This window comes from Oncorhynchus clarkii, chromosome 7 (assembly GCF_045791955.1).
Source record: "Oncorhynchus clarkii lewisi isolate Uvic-CL-2024 chromosome 7, UVic_Ocla_1.0, whole genome shotgun sequence".
Taxonomy (NCBI): Eukaryota; Metazoa; Chordata; class Actinopteri; order Salmoniformes; family Salmonidae; genus Oncorhynchus; species Oncorhynchus clarkii.
In genome coordinates, this window is record NC_092153.1 from 20,941,489 (window position 1) to 20,961,166 (window position 19,678).

Sequence of the window (19,678 nt, forward strand, 5' to 3'; positions counted from 1 at the left end):
TAGTGGTTTGGTTTGGCCATATATCACAAACTCACTTAGTTGCCTTATTGCTATTATATACCAAATATAACAGTAAACAAGTTGTGTCACACCCGTGGTATATTATCTGATATACACATGGCTGGAATGCTGTTTCAGAACCCAGGACCGAAACTACCCGGTTTATAATAGTCATTTAATGGGAGTTGTAGGCTCCCTTTGCTGGATCACATATCAGACTGGGATGTATGCTATCCATTGTCTCTCTGATTAATTTGCCAGATGTGAGAGTGAAGGGCCCCTGAGCCACAAAGCTCTTTCATAGCTAATATTCCCATAATGATAGCCAGAGATGAGCCAACATAAAGATCCCAGAGATAAACCAACATAAAGATCCCAGATAGATTATAGCTTTCAGAAATGTAATGATATTAAATACACATCCAGAAGACTTGTGTAACTCAGGACTGATACAGCGTTCTATGTGAAATCAGAAACTCAGTGATCACTTAGCTACCTTAGCTTTTGGTAGAGATTCTGGAAAAGCCAACAAGCGTCTCTTTGGATTTGCTAGTGCAATGCAGTGACCCAGAGGTCTCCTATAACCAGAGAAGGATTCACCTATGGCAGAAGGGGAGATATACCCATGGACTGGTTTCCCAGCACAGCAGCTCTATCGTCCGGCTGTGTCGGTGTTGCTGAGCTGATAATGTGTTTTCCTGCTGTTCCACAGGTCTGGCTTTGTCACTTGATACCGTTGACCGCCTCAGACAGATGGATGACGTGAAAGAAAGAGTCAACCTTTATCTCCTCCTTAGCCCTTTCCTCGTCCCCTTGATGCCCGCTCTGTGAAGGTTCCCAGGGGACTGTTTCAGGAGGAGCGGTTAGATACGGGTGAGTTGCTCTGAGGAGGAAACAGCAGTAAGTCTCAAATCTGATAACCACCACTTCAAACAACCACTTAAAGTCAGGGCTTTGTCTTAAAAAAAAAAAAAAAAGGGTTTATCCACTGATATGAACCATATTGTAACCGGCTTAAACAAGGCTTCTGAATGATCTGTGTAACGTGTGATTTGGATGATCCCACTAGAATCTAGATCTCTGTTTTCTGATACATTTACCCACTTTATTCACCCCCACCATTGCGACAAGGCTGTAGCAGTGACATGGTCATATTCCGATAATTACACTAATGAGGAGTTACTTTCTAGCTGGTAATTATTTGTCCAGTTGTCATTAGGGTGGAAAGGGTGCATCTGATTGTGGCCCTCTGATGTCATCTGACTGGACTGTTGTAATACAGACCGTGGTGTAGTGGATATGGAATGTAGTGCGTACAGAATCAACTGCTGTCACAGACAATGTGTGAGGCTCTTGGCCCTGTCTGAGAAGCTGATGCAACTAGCTGAAATAAAGCCAGTAGATTGTGACACTGACATGAGTTCAATTACCTAAGATAATATAATCAAAAGGCAAGACCCTAGGGCCTCCCGGGTGGCGCAGTGGTTAAAGGTGCTGTACTGCAGCGCCAGCTGTGCCACCAGAGACTCTGGGTTTGCGCCCAGGCTCTGTCGTAACTGGCCGCGACCGAGAGATCCGTGGGGCAACGCACAATTGGCCTAGCGTCGTCTTGGGTTTGGCCCGTAGGGATATCCTTGACTCATTGTGCACCAGCAACTCCTGTGGCAGGCCAGGTGCAGTGCACGCTAACCAAGGTTGCACGGTGTTTCCTCCGGCACATTGGTTCGGCTGGCTTCCGGGTTGGATGCACGCTAAGAAGCATTGGTTGGGTTGTGTATCGGAGGACGCGTGACTTTCGACCTTCGTCTCTCCTGAGCCCGTACGGGAGTTGTAGCAATGAGACAAGATAGTAGCTAGATACCACGAAATTGGGGAGAAAAAGGGGGTAATTATTTCGTTTTTTTAACACACGATCACAGAGCATTCAATCTCATAATGACTTACACGATCACAGGGGGGACTTTTTTCTTCTGGCTTTTTTCATCATTGATCTCTGATTTTATAAGCTCAACGAATATGGAGAAAGTTGTGCTTTCAATCCACACATTGGCTCCATTAACCTTTACATATTGAGGAATTAAACAGAGTGCCTCGTGGGTGACAAGATTGACAACAATACCTCCAGCTACAAACATCCACCCAACACCCTCTCTAGACTTTCTCAGAGAGCACCTTTTATTCCATGAAGTCTTTGAAATAAAATAAAAGATATTGTGTAAAAAAAAGGGCAGGAAGGATACTGGGGATTCCTGCACTGTTGATGGATGTTAAAGAGCACATGATATTAACATCCCATTACCATCCCATTCACACACATTAACATGACAAGCTGCCTGAAGGGGGGGCCCAGTGCACCCTGGGATACCCCGGACAATAGAGCTCCTCCCACAGGTCAGTCACAGGGAGGAGGAGAGAAAAGAAGAGAGGAGAAGAAAAAAAGAATTAGAGAGAGAGAAGAGAGAAAGAGGGAGAAAGAAGTAGGGCTGGTGTAAGGGAAAAGGGTAGAGCAGGACAAAGAGAAAGAATAGGCAGGGGGATACAAAAAAAAGAGTAGTTTGAGTGGGCGGACTAACTTGAGGGAGAGACGCAGACTGAAAAGTGCTCCGAAAGGCATCTAGAGCCATAGGACACTGAGATTGTGTTATATAAACTACGGTTCTATGGAGAAAGTAGCCAACTGGTCCAACTGTGTATGCATTCCCGTGTACTGTTTACACACAACCTCAAATGACAGACAATCTTTACTTGATTTCAAGAGTCGCTAATACAACTGGTATTGCTAATATCTCTTGAATGAAATGTTTTGTCATTAATTAGTAATAGTAATAAGGACACTGTAAAGTGTTTCATGTAAATCATGGAGATTTTAATTGTATTTTTCCTCTGTTCAGTCCTCCACTTATCCCACTGACTCATCTTACACAAACAAACCTCAGTCTTGCACAACACCACAAGTGTTCCCAAATTCATCAATATTTATCAGTCAACACCCTCTACTTTTGATGTTTAGATTCTGGCAAATTTTGTAGCCAACCCCCGTCCTCTCTTACTGGCTCTCTCTCTCCCCGCCTCCTCTCTCGTTCCCCCCTCTGTTTTCTTTTTAGATGTTTGCCCCGAGGCCCTGGCCACAGTTCATACACGACAAAACACTTCTAGATTTTTGCATCATTTGCTGACCCGCAGAGGTCACTGGGGGTCAAAGGGTCATGGGTAAAGGCTTTGACTGAATTGTGCAGGGGCCATCTTGGAGGGAGAGCAGAGCAGACCTTTTCTCTTTCTTCTCTGTTCTCCTCCGTCTTCTGAAATCGGAGATGTGTCCTCCCTTCTCAATAAATCTCTTGTCACTTCCTCAGTTGAACAGGGTTCACGTTCCAACTGAATTCAGGCCTTGGCTTTTACTTCTTCCATCCCTATTCTTTTTCAATTTGGAGCCTTGGTGTACCGGTATGTCTTTTCTATTGGGAGGAAGTTAGTCCTTGGGAGGTAACACATTCAAATCATTTCTATCTGAAACAAATGTGTGTCTAGACAGCTAATCAGTGTGCGGCTGCCATGTATGTGTCTATGACTCCTGGAGGCACAGTCTCCTCCTGTGTGAGTGAGTGGGTTAAGCTCTGAGTGGAGAGGGAACACGAAGAGGCTTCCTGACGCCTGATCACTCGCAGTGTGAGTCTAATCATGGCACTGAGACGCCCCTGTGTGAGAAAGCAGAGAGCAGAGCAACACACTCAGCACACCAAGAGAGAGACAGAGAGAGATGCCAGAGGAGGAGAGGGAGAGGAAGGGGCAGGAATTAGATAAGTGGTTAGTGTTTTAGAGAGGGAGGGAGGAATTGAGAATCCATTTTAACGTTTCAGAAGCCATTGCAAAATAATCTGTGTATCGCTCTATGTTTAACTGTAACCCATATTGCTATGGGGCTGTTTCAGGACCCTCCAATCACATTCTAAGGAGATGAAATGCGCCATTAGGCAAAACATATGAGCTGTCCTCCCAGGAATAGCCCTGGGTTCATCGCTAGCTTCCCCCTCTTCCCCACTCCCCTCTTCCCCCGCTCCCCTCTCCCTCCCACAGGCACAGAGGGGTAGAGGCTTGGGGCTCAAAGGGGTAGGGCAACCTAAACATAGACCTCTGGCTGGGGGGAGGAGAGAGGGGTGTGGGGGTGTGGAGGAAGTTCAAACGGCCAATTGTTTCTATACAAGCAACTTGACCACATGGTCATTAGTGGCATGATGAAGCTCAGTGGGAGTAGAGGACGTGTCCGGCCGGAGTCAACTAACCTAAACACTGCTGTAAATCTCAAAAGGGGTTCTGAACTGTCATGCTGATGATGAGTACGCACATCTGTGGCGATGAGTACTCGTCTTTAGTTGGGGTCAGAAATAGAGAGAGAAGAGCACATGACAGCAGCTAACAATGCCATCCTCTTGGCAGAGTATGCAGCTAACAACTTTAACAAGTCACTACTCTACTTTAGGTAGAATGATACATAAACTGTAAGTCAGTATGTGAAGTGTGTGAGCTGCAGACATGGACTAGCAAGGACAACAGCTAGCCTCCTCTGGGAAAGAGGTCACACGTCTAATGAAGAAGAATACAAGGTTAGGACAATTACAGGGTTATTAATTGGACAGTGCTCGCTCTGGGCTGCTCTGGGCTTATAGACTGAGGAGGCACAGATATGTAAGCAAATCAAATCAAATCAAATTTTATTTGTCACATACACATGGTTAGCAGATGTTAATGCGAGTGTAGCGAAATGCTTGTGCTTCTAGTTCCGACAATGCAGTAATAACAAGTAATCTAACTAACAATTCCAAAACTACTGTCTTGTACACAGTGTAAGGGGATAAAGAATATGTACATAAGGATATATGAATGAGTGATGGTACAGAGCAGCATAGGCAAGATACAGTAGATGGTATCGGGTACAGTATGTACAAATGAGATGAGTATGTAAACAAAGTGGCATAGTATAGTATAAAGTGGCTAGTGATACATGTATTACATAAGGATACCGTCGATGATATAGAGTACAGTATATACGTATGCGTATGAGATGAATAATGTAGGGTAAGTAACATTTATATAAGGTAGCATTGTTTAAAGTGGCTAGTGATATATTTACATCATTTCCCATCAATTCCCATTATTAAAGTGGCTGGAGTTGAGTCAGTGTCAGTGTGTTGGCAGCAGCCACTCAGTGTTAGTGGTGGCTGTTTAACAGTCTGATGGCCTTGAGATAGAAGCTGTTTTTCAGTCTCTCGGTCCCAGCTTTGATGCACCTGTACTGACCTCGCCTTCTGGATGATAGCGGGGTGAACAGGCAGTGGCTCGGGTGGTTGATGTCCTTGATGATCTTTATGGCCTTCCTGTGACATCGGGTGGTGTAGGTGTCCTGGAGGGCAGGTAGTTTGCCCCCGGTGATGCGTTGTGCAGACCTCACTACCCTCTGGAGAGCCTTACGGTTGAGGGCGGTGCAGTTGCCATACCAGGCGGTGATACAGCCCGCCAGGATGCTCTCGATTGTGCATCTGTAGAAGTTTGTGAGTGCTTTTGGTGACAAGCCGAATTTCTTCAGCCTCCTGAGGTTGAAGAGGCGCTGCTGCGCCTTCTTCACGATGCTGTCTGTGTGAGTGGACCAATTCAGTTTGTCTGTGATGTGTATGCCGAGGAACTTAAAACTTGCTACCCTCTCCACTACTGTTCCATCGATGTGGATAGGGGGGTGTTCCCTCTGCTGTTTCCTGAAGTCCACAATCATCTCCTTAGTTTTGTTGACGTTGAGTGTGAGGTTGTTTTCCTGACACCACACTCCGAGGGCCCTCACCTCCTCCCTGTAGGCCGTCTCATCGTTGTTGGTAATCAAGCCTACCACTGTTGTGTCGTCCGCAAACTTGATGATTGAGTTGGAGGCGTGCGTGGCCACGCAGTCGTGGGTGAACAGGGAGTACAGGAGAGGGCTCAGAACGCAACCTTGTGGGGCCCCAGTGTTGAGCACCCACCCTTACATGCAGTTCAAGCGAGAATGTGGACACATACGCAAACCAAAGAGACAGAGAGAGAGAGAGAGAGAGAGAGAGAGAGAGAGAGAGAGAGAGAGAGAGAGAGAGAGAGAGAGAGAGAGAGAGAGAGAGAGAGAGAGAGCGAGAGAGATGCACACAGACACACACACTTATATAAAACACATACTGCAGTGACATTTATTTGGTGTGAAAGTCACACAGGGATGTGATTCCCTTGAGAGAAGAAATATGAATGGCAAATTCCTTTACCAATGAGATTACCATACCCTCCGTCTCTACCTTCATGGCGGAGGTGGAGAAAGATGTCTGGAGGATGAGACAGGGCCAATTGCAGGGTGTCGGGCCTCTGAGCTGCAGGGGTTGGGATACCCCAGCAAGACTCAGAGAAGACAGAGATGGGATTAGAGATGAGATTAGGGCAGAAGACACACAGAGATACTGCCAGGCAGGCTTCAATAAAATATATCATCTGTGCATGGCATTTTTGGTTGATCTCTCTCTCTAGTTTGTCCTGACAGGCAGTCAGGCAGAGACACACATAACCTCCCCTGTTCTTACCAGAGGTTGCATTCTAAACGGTGTGCTCCATGTCAGTGTGTTTGAGCAGAGTGATTTCAGAGGCTCACTCGAGGCACCTCACTGTGGCTGTGAAAGGCTGAGAACAGCTTGATCTCTGGAGCAGTGAGGGCTCTATTCAACCTGTATTGCTGAGGCGTGAGAGATACACTAGAAATGTAAGGGTCATTTCCTATTGAGCCGACATCTGCAGCGTTTGCCGTGAATGCAGTCTCCGCTAACACGGGAACGTTGCCTTCAAATTTCAATCAAGCTGGAACGCGGAATTTCGAATTGAATAGAGCTCTAAATTAATACTCAACAAACCCTGGAATTCAACAGTTCACACAAGAAAGGCCTAATGGAATTAAACCCTTTAAACGGCAAAGCTTTGACTCCAGACCTTTTTATTTAGTCAGCTTGACAGGCAGATCAAGGCTTTACTCCTGTGTTATGGCAACACGTGCTGGGTATAGAAACAGTAGGTTCAACTGCCGGTCACATGAGAGGGAGAGCGGGAGAGGGAGAGAGGGAGATAGAGAGAGAGATAGAGGCGTGTGAGAGAGAGCGAGATGGGTGTGTGTGTGAGAGCGAGAGAGGGAGGGAGTGTGTGGTTTCCCACCCTTCCTCTCTATAATCCTTCCTCTCTACATCCCTCTCTCCCTTCCTCCATCCCTGTCTCCCTCACTCCCCCCTCCTTCCATCCCTCCCTCCCTCTAGCCCTCTCTCCCAGGGAGCTATTGTGGATCCCCAGGACAATGGGAGGTTCTTCCTGCTCCACTGAGAGAGAAGAGAAGAGAAGAGTAGTCTGCTGGAACGGGATGCCATGGCGTTTACAGCCCTGGGGTCTTAAATACCTCGACTGTGTCAGCATCAGCCTAGTGTATGTTCAGTTATTTTTTCTTTAAATGTAACCTTTACATAACTATGGAAAATCAGTTAAGAACAAATTATTATTTACAATAACGGCCTACCCCGGCCAACTGTGCGCCGCCCTATGGGACTCCTACTCACGGCCGGTTGTGATACAGCCTGGAATCGAATCAGGGTCTGTAGTGACGCCTAAAGCACTGAGATGCAGCGCCTTAGACCGCTGCGCCACTCGGGATGGGACATCACGCCCAGAGCATACACATACACAGTTGAAGTCGGAAGTTTACATACACCTTAGCGCAATACATTTAAACTCAGTTTTTCACAATTCCTGACATTTAATCCTAGTAAATATTCCCTGTTTTAGGTCAGTTAGGATCACCACTTTATTTTAAGGATGTGAAATGTCAGAATAATAGTAGAGAGAATTAATTATTTCAGCTTTTATTTCTTTCATCACATTCCCAGTGGGTCAGAAGTTTGCACACACTCAATTAGTATTTGGTAGCATTGCCTTTAAATTGTTTAACTTGGGTCAAACATTTCAGGTAGCATTCCACAAGATTCACACAATAAGTTGGGTGATTAACAACATGATGCAGCCACACCTGTGCTTCACGGTTGGGATGGTGTTCTTCGGCTTGCAAGACTCCCCCTTTTTCCTCCAAATATAAAGATGGTCATTATGGTCCAACAGTTCTATTTTTGTTTCATCAGACCAGAGGACATCTCCAAAAAGTACGATCTTTGTCCCTTTGTGCAGTTGCAAACCGTAGTCTGGCTTTTTTATGGCGTTTTTGGAGCAGTGGCTTCTTCCTTGCTGAGCAGCCTTTCAGGTTATGTCGATATAGGACTCATTTTACTATGGATATAGATACTTTTGTACCTGTTTCCTCCAGCATATTCACAAGGTCCTTTGTTGTTGTTCTGATATTGATTTGCACTTTTCCCACCAAAGTACATCAAACTCTAGGAGACAGAACTCGTCTCCTTCCTGAGCAGTGTGACGGCTGCGTGGTCCCATGGTGTTAATACTTGCATACTATTGTTTGTACAGATGAACGTGGTATCTTCAGGCATTTGTAAATTGCTCCCAAGGTTGAACCAGACTTGTGGTGTTCTACAATTTTTTTCTGAGGTTTTGGCTGATTTCTTTTGATTTTCCCATGATGTCAAGCAAAGAGGCTCTGAGCTTGAAGGTTGGCCTTGAAAATCATCCACAGGTACACCTCCAATTGACTCAAATGATGTCAATTAGCCTACCAGAAGCTTCGAAAGCCATGATAATTTCTGGAATTTTCGAAGCTGTTTAAAGGCACAGTCTACTTAGTGTATGTAAACTTCTGACCCGCTGGAATTGTGGAATCTGGAATCTGTCTGTAAACAATTGTTGAAAAAATGTCTTGTGTCATGCACAAAGTAGATGTCCTAACCGACTTGCCAAAACTATAGTTTGTTAACAAGAAATTTGTGGAGTGGTTGAAAAATGAGTTTTAATGACTCTAACTTAAGTGTATGTAAACTTCTGACTTCAACTGTATTTACTTGAATGTACAATATCGTGGGATATGCGTCAACAGCAACCATGGTAAAATCCTCTGCATTATCATTAACAGCAGACTTGTATATTTCCTCAGTGAAAACAATGTACTGAGCAACTGTCAAATTGCCTTTTTACAAAATTACCTTACGACAGACTACGTATTCACCCTGCACACCATAATTGACAAACAAACCAAAACAAAGGCAAAGTCTTCTCATGTTTTGTTTATTTCAAAAAAGCTTTTGACTCAATTTGGCATGGAGGGTCTGCTATACAAAGGGTTGGAAAGTGGTGTTGGGGGAAAAACAAACAACATTATAAAATCCATGTACACAAACAAAAAGTGTGCGGTTAAAATTGGCAAAAAAAAAACATATTTCTTTCCACAGGGCCGTGGGGTGAGACAGGGATGCAGCTTAAGCCCCACCCTCTTCAACATACATATTATCGAATTGGCGAGGGCACTAGAACAGTCTGCAGCACCGGGCCTCACCCTACTAGAATCTGAAGTCAAATGTCCACTGTTTGTTGATGATCTGGTGCTTCTGTCCCTGACCAAGGAAGGCCTACAGCAGCACATAGATCTTCTGCACAGATTCTGCCAGACCTGAGCCCTGAAAGTAATCTCAGTAAGACCAAAATAATGGTGTTCCAAAAAAAGGTCCAGCTGCCAGGACCACAAATACAAATTCCATCTAGACATCGTTGCCCTAGAGCACACAAAAAACTATAAATACCTTGGCCTAAACATCAGCGCCACGGGTAACTTCCATAAAGCTGTGAATGAGCTGAGAGAAAAGGTAGTAATAGGGCCTTCTGTGCCATCAAAAGGAACATAAAACTTGACATACCAATTAGGATCTGGCTAAAGATATTTGAATCAGTTATAGAACCCATTGCCCTTTATGGTTGTGAGGTCTGAGGTCCGCTCACAAACCAATAAAAATGGAACAACCATCAAATTGAGACTCTGCAGCAGAATTCTGCAAAAATATCCTCAGTGTACAACGTAAAACACCAAATAATGCTTGCAGAGCAGAATTAGGCCGATACCCACCAATGATCAAAATCCAGAAAAGAGACGTTCAATTACAAGCACATAAAAGGAAGCGAGAAGGTTTGGCAGGTAGCCTTGAGGCTACCTAAATTCTATCAGCATATTGATTGCAGCACCAGCGCGGGCAATACACTGGACCATTGCTACTCTAACTTCCGCAATGCATACAAGGCCCTCCCTTCAGCAAATCCGACCATGACTCCATCTTGCTTCAACTGCCCAAACAGAAACTCAAACAGGATGTGCCCGTGACTAGAACCATTCAACTGGTCTGACCAATCGGAATCATCGCTTCAAGATTTTTTTGATCACACAGACTGGGAAATGTTCCAGGCAGCCTCAGAGAATAACATCAATCTATATGCTGACTGTGAGTGAGTTTATAAGAAAGTGCATTGGAGATGTTGTACCCAGTGTGACTATTCAAACCTACCCTAACCAAAAACCATGGTTGGATGGCGGCATTCGCGCAAAACTGAAAGCGCAAACCACCGCAATTAACTATGGAAAGAGGACTGGGAATGTGGCCGAATATAAACAGTGTCGTTATTCCCTCCACAAGGCAATCAAACAAGCGAAATACCGGTACATGGTCAAAGTGGAGTTGCAATTCAACGGCTCAGACACTAGACGTATGTGGCAGGGTCTACAGGCAATTACGGACTACAAAAAGAAAACCACTGTCAAACATGGTGGTGGCAGCATCATGGTTTGGGCCTGCTTTTCTTCAGCAGGGACAGGGAACATGGTTAAATTGATGGGAAGATGGATGGAGCCAAATACAGGACCATTCTGGAAGAAAACCTGATGCAGTCTGCAAAAGACCTGAGACTGGGACGGAGATTTGTCTTCCAACAAGACAATGATCCAAAACATAAAGCAAAATCTACAATGGAATGGTTCAAAAATAAACATATCCAGGTGTTAGAATGGCCAAGTCAAAGTCCAGACCTGAATCCAATCGAGAATCTGTGGAAAGAACTGAAAACTGCTGTTTACAAATGCTCTCCATCCAACCTCACTGAGCTCGAGCTGTTTTGCAAGGAGGAATGGGAAAAAATGTCAGTCTCTCGATGTGCAAAACTGATAGAGACATACCCCAAGCGACTTACAGCTGTAATCGCAGCAAAAGGTGGCGCTACAAAGTATTAACTTAAGGGGGCTGAATAATTTTGCACGCCCAATTTTTCAGTTTTTGATTTGTTAAAAAAGTTTGAAATATCCAATAAATGTCGTTCCACTTCATGATTGTGTCCCACTTGTTGTTGATTCTTCACAAAAAAATGCAGTTTTACATCTTTATGTTTGAAGCCTGAAATGTGGCAAAAGGTCGCAAAGTTCAAGGGGGCCGAATACTTTCGCAAGGCACTGTATATACTGAATCTTATACCATCTATTGCACCTTGCCTGTGCCGCTCAGCCATATACTTATATGTACATATTCTTATTCCATCCCTTTAGATTTGTGTGTTTTAGGTAGTTGTTGGGGAATTGTTAAACAAATCAATTTCTGATAAACTCCCATATCTATTGAGTGAAATGCCACAATGTGCCTTCACAGCAGCAAGATTTGTTGCCCGCAAGAAAAGGTCAACCAGTGAAGAACAAACACCATTGTAAATACAAACCATATGCATGTTTGTTTATTTTCCCTTTTGTACTTTAACTATTTTCACGTTGTTGTAACACTGTACATAGCCATAATATGACATTTGAAATGTCTCTAATCCTTCTGAACTTGTGTGTGTGTAATGTTTACCGTAATTGTTTTGTTTATTTCCCTTTTGTTTATTATTTATTTCACTTGCTTTGTGAATGTAAACATGTGTTTCCCATGCCAATAAAGCCCTTGAATTGAAAGAAAGAAAAGAAAGAAAAAAATTAAAGAAAGAAAGAAAAAAAGAAAGAAAGAAAGAAAAAATTTAAGAAAGAAAAAAAGAAAGAAAGAAAGAAAAAATTTAAGAAAGAAAGAAAAAATTAAAGAAAGAAAGAAAGAAAGAAAGAAAGAAAAAAAGAAAGAAAGAAAAAATTAAAGAAAGAAAAAAAAAAGAAAGAAAGAAAAAAAGAAAGAAAGAAAGAAAAAAAGAAAGAAAGAAAAAATTAAAGAAAGAAAAAAAGAAAGAAAGAAAGAAAAAAAGAAAGAAAGAAAAAATTAAAGAAAGAAAAAAAGAAAGAAAGAAAGAAAAAAAGAAAGAAAGAAAAAAAGAAAGAAAGAAAAGAAAGAAAGAAAGAAAGAAAGAAAAGAAAGAAACATTGGCATCAATATTCTCACACCTGGCTCAGACACCTTTGCTGATATAAAACTCCCATAACCACAGATCTATTGGATACAGTTCCATTCAGCTGGCACAGTAGCCTTCCGTGGCCTGAGGTCTGACACTATATGGATGGACCATATTGCCCTGCCACAGCTGCTTTCAGCCCCATAGGCTAAGGATATCACTAGCAATGTCCCAAATGGCAAAGTAGTGTACTAAATAGGATATAGAGAGCCATTTGGGACTCACTCGCTTTCTGTCTGCTGAGAACAATCATAACCAGTCCCAAAGAGGAGACAGGGAAACCGTGAATCTCGCTAAATGATCAGCTAATATCCCTGCCGTTCTAATGAGAAGGCTGCTACTCCACTTGGACTGACAAGGCCAGCAGGTTTTCTGACAGTTTTATCAAAATCAGTCTCCAAAAACTCATTCAACTCCGCTTTGGAAAATGAGCAGCCATCTTCTTATTTATAACATGTCTATGTGGTCTGGCCCTCTCTCTTTCGTCTCGATCTCTCTCTCTGCCTCTTTCTCTCTTTCTGGCGTCTCCACAGAGTCCTGTTTATCTAGTTGTGTTTATTTACTGTCTCTCAGTCAGATGATACTGACATCTGTTGCTGTGGGGGCTCCTCGTGGCTAGTGTGTGTGTGTGTGTGTGTGTGTTTATGTGTGTGTGTGTCTGTGTGTTTTCACATGGGGGGAGGACCAACACCAGGCCTAGGCTAGAGTTTTGTTCTTCTCTGGAGGTGTTATGCTAATGGCGGAGGGGGGGTGGGGGGGGCTGCAGGGAAGGGTGGTGGTGTGTGGGGGTGGTCATACACACACACACACACTGGTGGGGAATGAGATTCCTTTGGTCCCCCTTCTCAAAGTACTCCTCCCCCTTCGGCTCCCATCTGCTGTGACAGAGGTAGACTTTGAGTGTGAATGACAAACACAGCCCAACATCCACAGCCACCCGGCCGTTCATTCTAGCTCTGTGAGAGAGAACGAGAGAGTGAATGAGTGACACCATCCCCCCATGCCACCTCTCCTCTATCAGTCTCCAGAAAGCCCAGTAAAAGTGCAATAAACAGGGAATCATTTTAAAGATTTTACAAAATAAAATCTTACCCTGGCTCAAATTTGAATCAGGTACTTTGTGTTGTGCCTAGCACCATTCCCTGCCCCCTCGCTATCCCTTAAATGGATAGAGAGAAAACAATAGACATTTCCCTAGACAATTGAATTAAGCCCATATCAGGCCATGGGATCTCTATGCTAAAGAGAGCACTGTTTACATGCTAATGTAATGTAGGGCCCCAGAGCTCCAGTCCCTGCAGGTGTGCATCACAAAACACTGAAGCCTCCTGTTCGTATAATAGCCTGTTTCCTCTGAGATAATGTTTTGAATAGGATTAAAATAATGAGGTATGCATTGTGCTTTCAATGACTCAATTTGACACCTGCTGTCATTGGATCCCCCTTAGGGACAGATCGAAATTTACTCGGGGGGGGGGGGGGGGGGGGGGGGGGGGTTGGTCCAAAAGGGGGCTCAAGAGTGGCACAGCGGTCTAAGGCACCGCATCTCAGTGCTAGAGGCGTCACTACAGACCCTCTGGTTTGATACCAGGCTGTATCACAACCGGCCGTGATTGGGAGCCCCATAGGGCTGCGGACAATTGGTCCAGCATCGGTCCGGTTTGGCTGGGGTAGGCTGTCATTGTAAATAAGAATTTGTTCTGAATTATCTGATTTGCCAAGTTAAATAAAGGTTGAAAAAATGTTTAAAAAAGGGAGGGTTGTCAAACTTTTTTATTTTTGCTTTGGGAAGGGTTGGGTGTTTTGTTTTACTGGGCACAGGGAAGGGTAGTGCATTTTTTCCACCTGTTTTACATTCGTTCTTCTGCTCGTACTTTCCTTATAAACAATGATTTGACTTACTTTTGATATTACCCTAATAACGTTTAGAAATGTTTGTGAAGGTTTGGTATGGCTTGGCGATTATTACGCTTTAGCTACTGCAGGCCTATGATATGACGGCAGTGCGTCCCAGCGCTCCAACTGACACCGACATTTGAACTTGAGGTGAGGAAGTCTGTTTCAGGCCTACCAGATTTACTCCTATAATCTAACAATATAATGCTTTTTAAAGACACGTAAATGTGGCTCATTTGGCCAATATCCCTCGTTTATTTGCGGAGCTGCGCCAGGTCGGATAACGCATATGGATATCCGTAAAATTTCTCAAATGTCCGGGTAAATAAAAAATCATCCCCATCGTGTTGTCCAGCGCCAACATTTTCAAAATGGCATATTATTATTTCGATCTTTGAATCGTCACATGAAACTCTGTCGCCAGTTGGATGGAAACCCAGCTATAGACCCTCTAAAGACTCTGGCAAGTGTGCTAGGCCAGTGTCACTTTGATTTTTGTCTGCATGTCATGGTTCACCAGCAGCCCTAAACATCTAAAGAATAAGCTACCAGCCAAACAAGCTTGTAAGAAGTGTACTTAAAACTCCCCTTTCACACTCATCTGGAGGTTGAGAATATTTTTGTCTCCATCTCTGTAATGTGTCTGTATCTCTGTATTGTATACTGTATGGATTGATGTAAAAAAATATATAAAAAATAGGGACCACAATGGAAATAAGTCCCCGACTTTATTGTGCAATCCTGGTCACTTTAAAAAATATTTGTGTACATATGTATTTTTTAAAACTGAGAAATCAAATATGTTACAAAACACCAAAAAGTTTAATGACATTTGGAGATTGTCAAGCCAAGCCTTCGATTCTGGGCAAGTCTACAAGGTAGTGAGGGATGTATTTTCTGTTTGTCAAGATTGACATAGTCTTTTCATTGTGGTGTTGAAAACGCAAACCATGATATTGAAGTGCCTGAAGTCAGTATGTTTTGTTTATTGGTCTCGTTGTGTATTGGCACAGAAACCTATTGGTTGAATAATTGTTGGATATATTTTATATATTTATAAATATGGTTTCAAAATGTTGAAAATCAGATTTCCCCCGAGCTGATCATTGCTCTGATCGTAGTGTAATGAGAACAGGTAGACAGATTGAGCTCGTCTGTGGTGGTCGGCGAACACTCAACCTTTGGTCTCGTAGCCCTGCGTGGCATCGACTGTGCCACAAAGCATGCTGCAGTTGCAAAGTTGACATCCACGTTTATAAACACAAGAGTCGCTACAATTAGTGTTATTTTTGTAAACATGATTTTGAGTTAATTCTTTGAGGGGGGGGGGGGGGGGGGGGGGGGGTGTTCAGTTTATTTTACAGTACAAGGGTAGGGTCATGCGAAAATATTTTTAATATTGGGGCTAGGGATGGATTTTTTTTTAGGACACCTTGAGTTGGACCAGCCCACCCCACCTCCCCACAAATTTCTCCCATTTAAAGATGATCGGATGAATTATTGTAAAAGATCCTAATTATTATCGCACAGAACTCCCGTTAGGCAACACTTTACAATCAGGTAAGCTTTGTAATGGGTTTATTATATTGCAATGAGCATACCTGACGTTATCATTGTAAGACTTTAGTGTGCTTTCTAAAAGGCACCCTATAGTCCACTTCTTTTGACGCTATGGGCTCTGGTCAAAACTTGTGCACTACATAGGGAATAGGGTGCAATTTCAGACGCAACCATGCTATTTTTTCATCAGGGAAACGGAGTGCAAAATGAAAGAGTGACTCCTGCCTTGTGTTTCCTTACATTCTCTGACAGCGTTTGTAAGGAAACACTCTATCTCCTTTATCTCTTCTGTCTGTGCCTGTAAAAACGCTTGTCTTCTCCAGCGTCTTCTTTTCCTGCCTTTCCTGTCCTCCCTGGCTATCTCATACCGCACTCTGCTTCTCCACCTCCCTCCTACTGCGCTCTCTGTCTCTCTGCAGATCTGATCTCACATTTCTGCCTTTCCTGTCCTCCCTGGCTATCTCATACCGCACTCTGCTTCTCCACCTCCCTCCTACTGCGCTCTCTGTCTCTCTGCAGATCTGATCTCACATTTCTGCCTTTCCTGTCCTGCCTGGCTATCTCATACCGCACTCTGCTTCTCCACCTCCCTCCTACTGCGCTCTCTGTCTCTCTGCAGATCTGATCTCACATTTCTGCCTTTCCTGTCCTCCCTGGCTATCTCATACCGCACTCTGCTTCTCCACCTCCCTCCTACTGCGCTCTCTGTCTCTCTGCAGATCTGATCTCACATTTCTGCCTTTCCTGTCCTCCCTGGCTATCTCATACCGCACTCTGCTTCTCCACCTCCCTCCTACTGCGCTCTCTGTCTCTCTGCAGATCTGATCTCACATTTCTGCCTTTCCTGTCCTCCCTGGCTATCTCATACCGCACTCTGCTTCTCCACCTCCCTCCTACTGCGCTCTCTGTCTCTGCAGATCTGATCTCACATTTCTGCCTTTCCTGTCCTCCCTGGCTATCTCATACCGCACTCTGCTTCTCCAACTCCCTCCTACTGCGCTCTCTGTCTCTGCAGATCTGATCTCACATTTCTGCCTTTCCTGTCCTCCCTGGCTATCTCATACCGCACTCTGCTTCTCCACCTCCCTCCTACTGCGCTCTCTGTCTCTCTGCAGATCTGATCTCACATTTCTGCCTTTCCTGTCCTCCCTGGCTATCTCATACCGCACTCTGCTTCTCCACCTCCCTCCTACTGCGCTCTCTGTAGATCTGATCTCACATTTCTACGCCTCCTGGAATTCCTAAAAACATTTCTGCCCCCCCCCCCACCCCCACCCCCACCCCACCCCAATCCCTTCCCACCACTCTGCCTCCAGTTGTGTAACACTCTGTGTGATTTTATGGACATCTGGCAGGGATGGAAGACAGGCATGTCTCCTTCTGGGAAGAAAAAAAAAATAGACGACCAGCTTGTGTAATACAAGCTAAACTACTCAGTTACAACTGATGCATGATAAATACACAAAGACAATAATTAATCCAAATATTGTCATAGCAATCATACATTTCATTGGATTGAGAAAGAGTTCAGATAATGGAAGAGAGGTGGGTGTAAAGATGAAGCAATAGATGCGGATGAGAAAATAGACAAGACAGCGATTGAGTGGGAGGCAGAGCATAAGCCAGGGGGAGACCATTTATCTATTCCCCAGTGGTTGATAGCTGGCAAGGCGGAGTGGAGGAACAGGACATGGTGCTGGGGGGGGGGGGGGGGGGAGTCTGTCCCTGTGGAGAGGGGGTCAGTGTGGATGCTGTGAGGGCTGGACCACGCTGTGCGGGGTTGAGCCGGTTGACCACGCTTTGGGACCAGACCTCCACTCCCAGACCCAGAGCATATGGTCCCTCTCACCACTGCCCACAGGACTATTCACACACACGCCTGGAAGTCACATGTGCTAAGCAAGCAACTGTTACTGAGTGAGGCAGCCAGGGTTCAAGTTCACCATCCCAGGCCCTTCCTCTATGGTTCTCTGGGTTAGTATTGCTTTAGCCTGACTGGTTGGATCCAGTCTAGTACTGTGCAAGTGTGGAAGTCCCCCAATGCCTAGTGACACCTCAGCCAGCGGGCGACTTAAACGGGCCAAATGTGAAGGTGTTTGAGTAGGGAAGGGTTGAAGGGTTGGACATACTCGTAGGATGTTTGTCAGGGAGGAAGATGGTGTTTGGGCATGGAGCATCCCATTACATTGTCTGGCCTTCAAAGGAGGCTGAGGGTGTGAGGTGGATTAGGGGCTTGTTAGTTAGTGGTGGCTCACTAAGCATAGTAAATCACATTAGATCGACATTAGTTTGTTAGACTAGGTTTATGTTACATAGTAACACATACATCCCCCATTCTGGAGAACAGCTTGTTTGAATAGGAGTCTTACCTCACCGTCACGGTTGGCTGTTTGATTCTCTGTCTTTGTCTTAGCAACATTTTGTCTTTATCAGCTGTAAACTGATCGAGAGCTGGCTCAGAAATACTATAGGCTCCATGGCACAGAGAGATGACAAGCTAGCTAGGTGTCATGTGCCCAAGTGGTGGTTTGGCACCTTAGTCCCCTGTGCTTGTCACACCTCCCTGTGAACTGGCAAAGTAACAATTCCATTTGGATAAGTTTCTGCTCAAATAAACACAATAAATCCTCTCCATATGTGTGAGTGTGTGAATGTGTGTGTGTGTGTGAATGTGTGAATGTGTGTGAATGTGTGTGAATGTGTGTGTGTGTGTGTGTGTGTAGGAGAGTGTGTGTGTGTGAGTGAATGTGTGAGTGAATGTGTGTGTGTGTGTGTGTGAACTTCTAGATAAAACTGTCAGCATAACACACACCTGTGTACCAGTGCGGTCTCAGGGGGACGACATGCATAGCTTGTAGTGTCCCCTAGTGGACAACAGATACAGTGCTCTCAGATGCCTGTTGGGAACAACTTAATTCAGGGTAAACCCTTGCTCGGGGGAGGGGTACACTGATGTAGGATTATCTTCCCCTCCCCCAATCCTAACCATAACCATTAGTGGTGAAAATGCAAAACTGACCCAAGATCAGCATCTCGGCCCTAGGGGCAACTTCACCCTACTCTTTAACCCTCAGACTAGGGAGTTAAAGCAGGATATGTGAGACTGTTAACTCTCTTGCTTCTCACAGAGACTCTGGAAGTAAACATAACATTGCCCCATATTTCTACTCTTTTCCTCTCCCCTTGCTCTCCGTCTCTCCCTCTGCGGTGACCTGGTGTCTATTCATTAAGTATGAAACCTAATACTGTACATGAGAGCCAGCCAGTGGGGATAGTGTTGTGTAATCATGTGAAATGACATTATGACAGAAGAGGGAAGTCAGAGTTGTTCATCACCTGGACATGTCTTATTTTACACAGTACACTAGAGTTAAAACATGGGGTAGTGATAGATTACATACCAGCTGGGGCCCTGCAGCAGCCAGTCTTCAGGAGGTCCAGACTTGCAGTCTTAGAGGTGGTCAGTGGGATGATAATGGACGGAGTCTGGACGACTGGAGGAGCCTCCTAGGAATGTAGTCACTTCACAAAACAACATGTTGCCATGCTACAAAAGGTCTGTATAAGTTCATGAGAGAAAAGGGGAGGATGACAGGAAGGACGAAATCCATTTACAACAATATACACTACATGACCAAAAAGTATGTGGACACCTGGCGGCGAACTTTACATCACTCCAGCCGACACTTGGCATTGTGCATGGCGATCTTAGGCTTGTGTGCGGCTGCTCTGCCATGGAAACCCATTTCATGAAGCTCCCAACGAACAGTTCTTGAGCTGGTTGGTAGCGAGTGTTGCAACCGAAGACAGACAGCGGTCCTGTTCTGTGAGCTCGTGTGGCCAACCACGGAGCTGTTGTTGCTCCTAGACGATTCCACTTCACAAT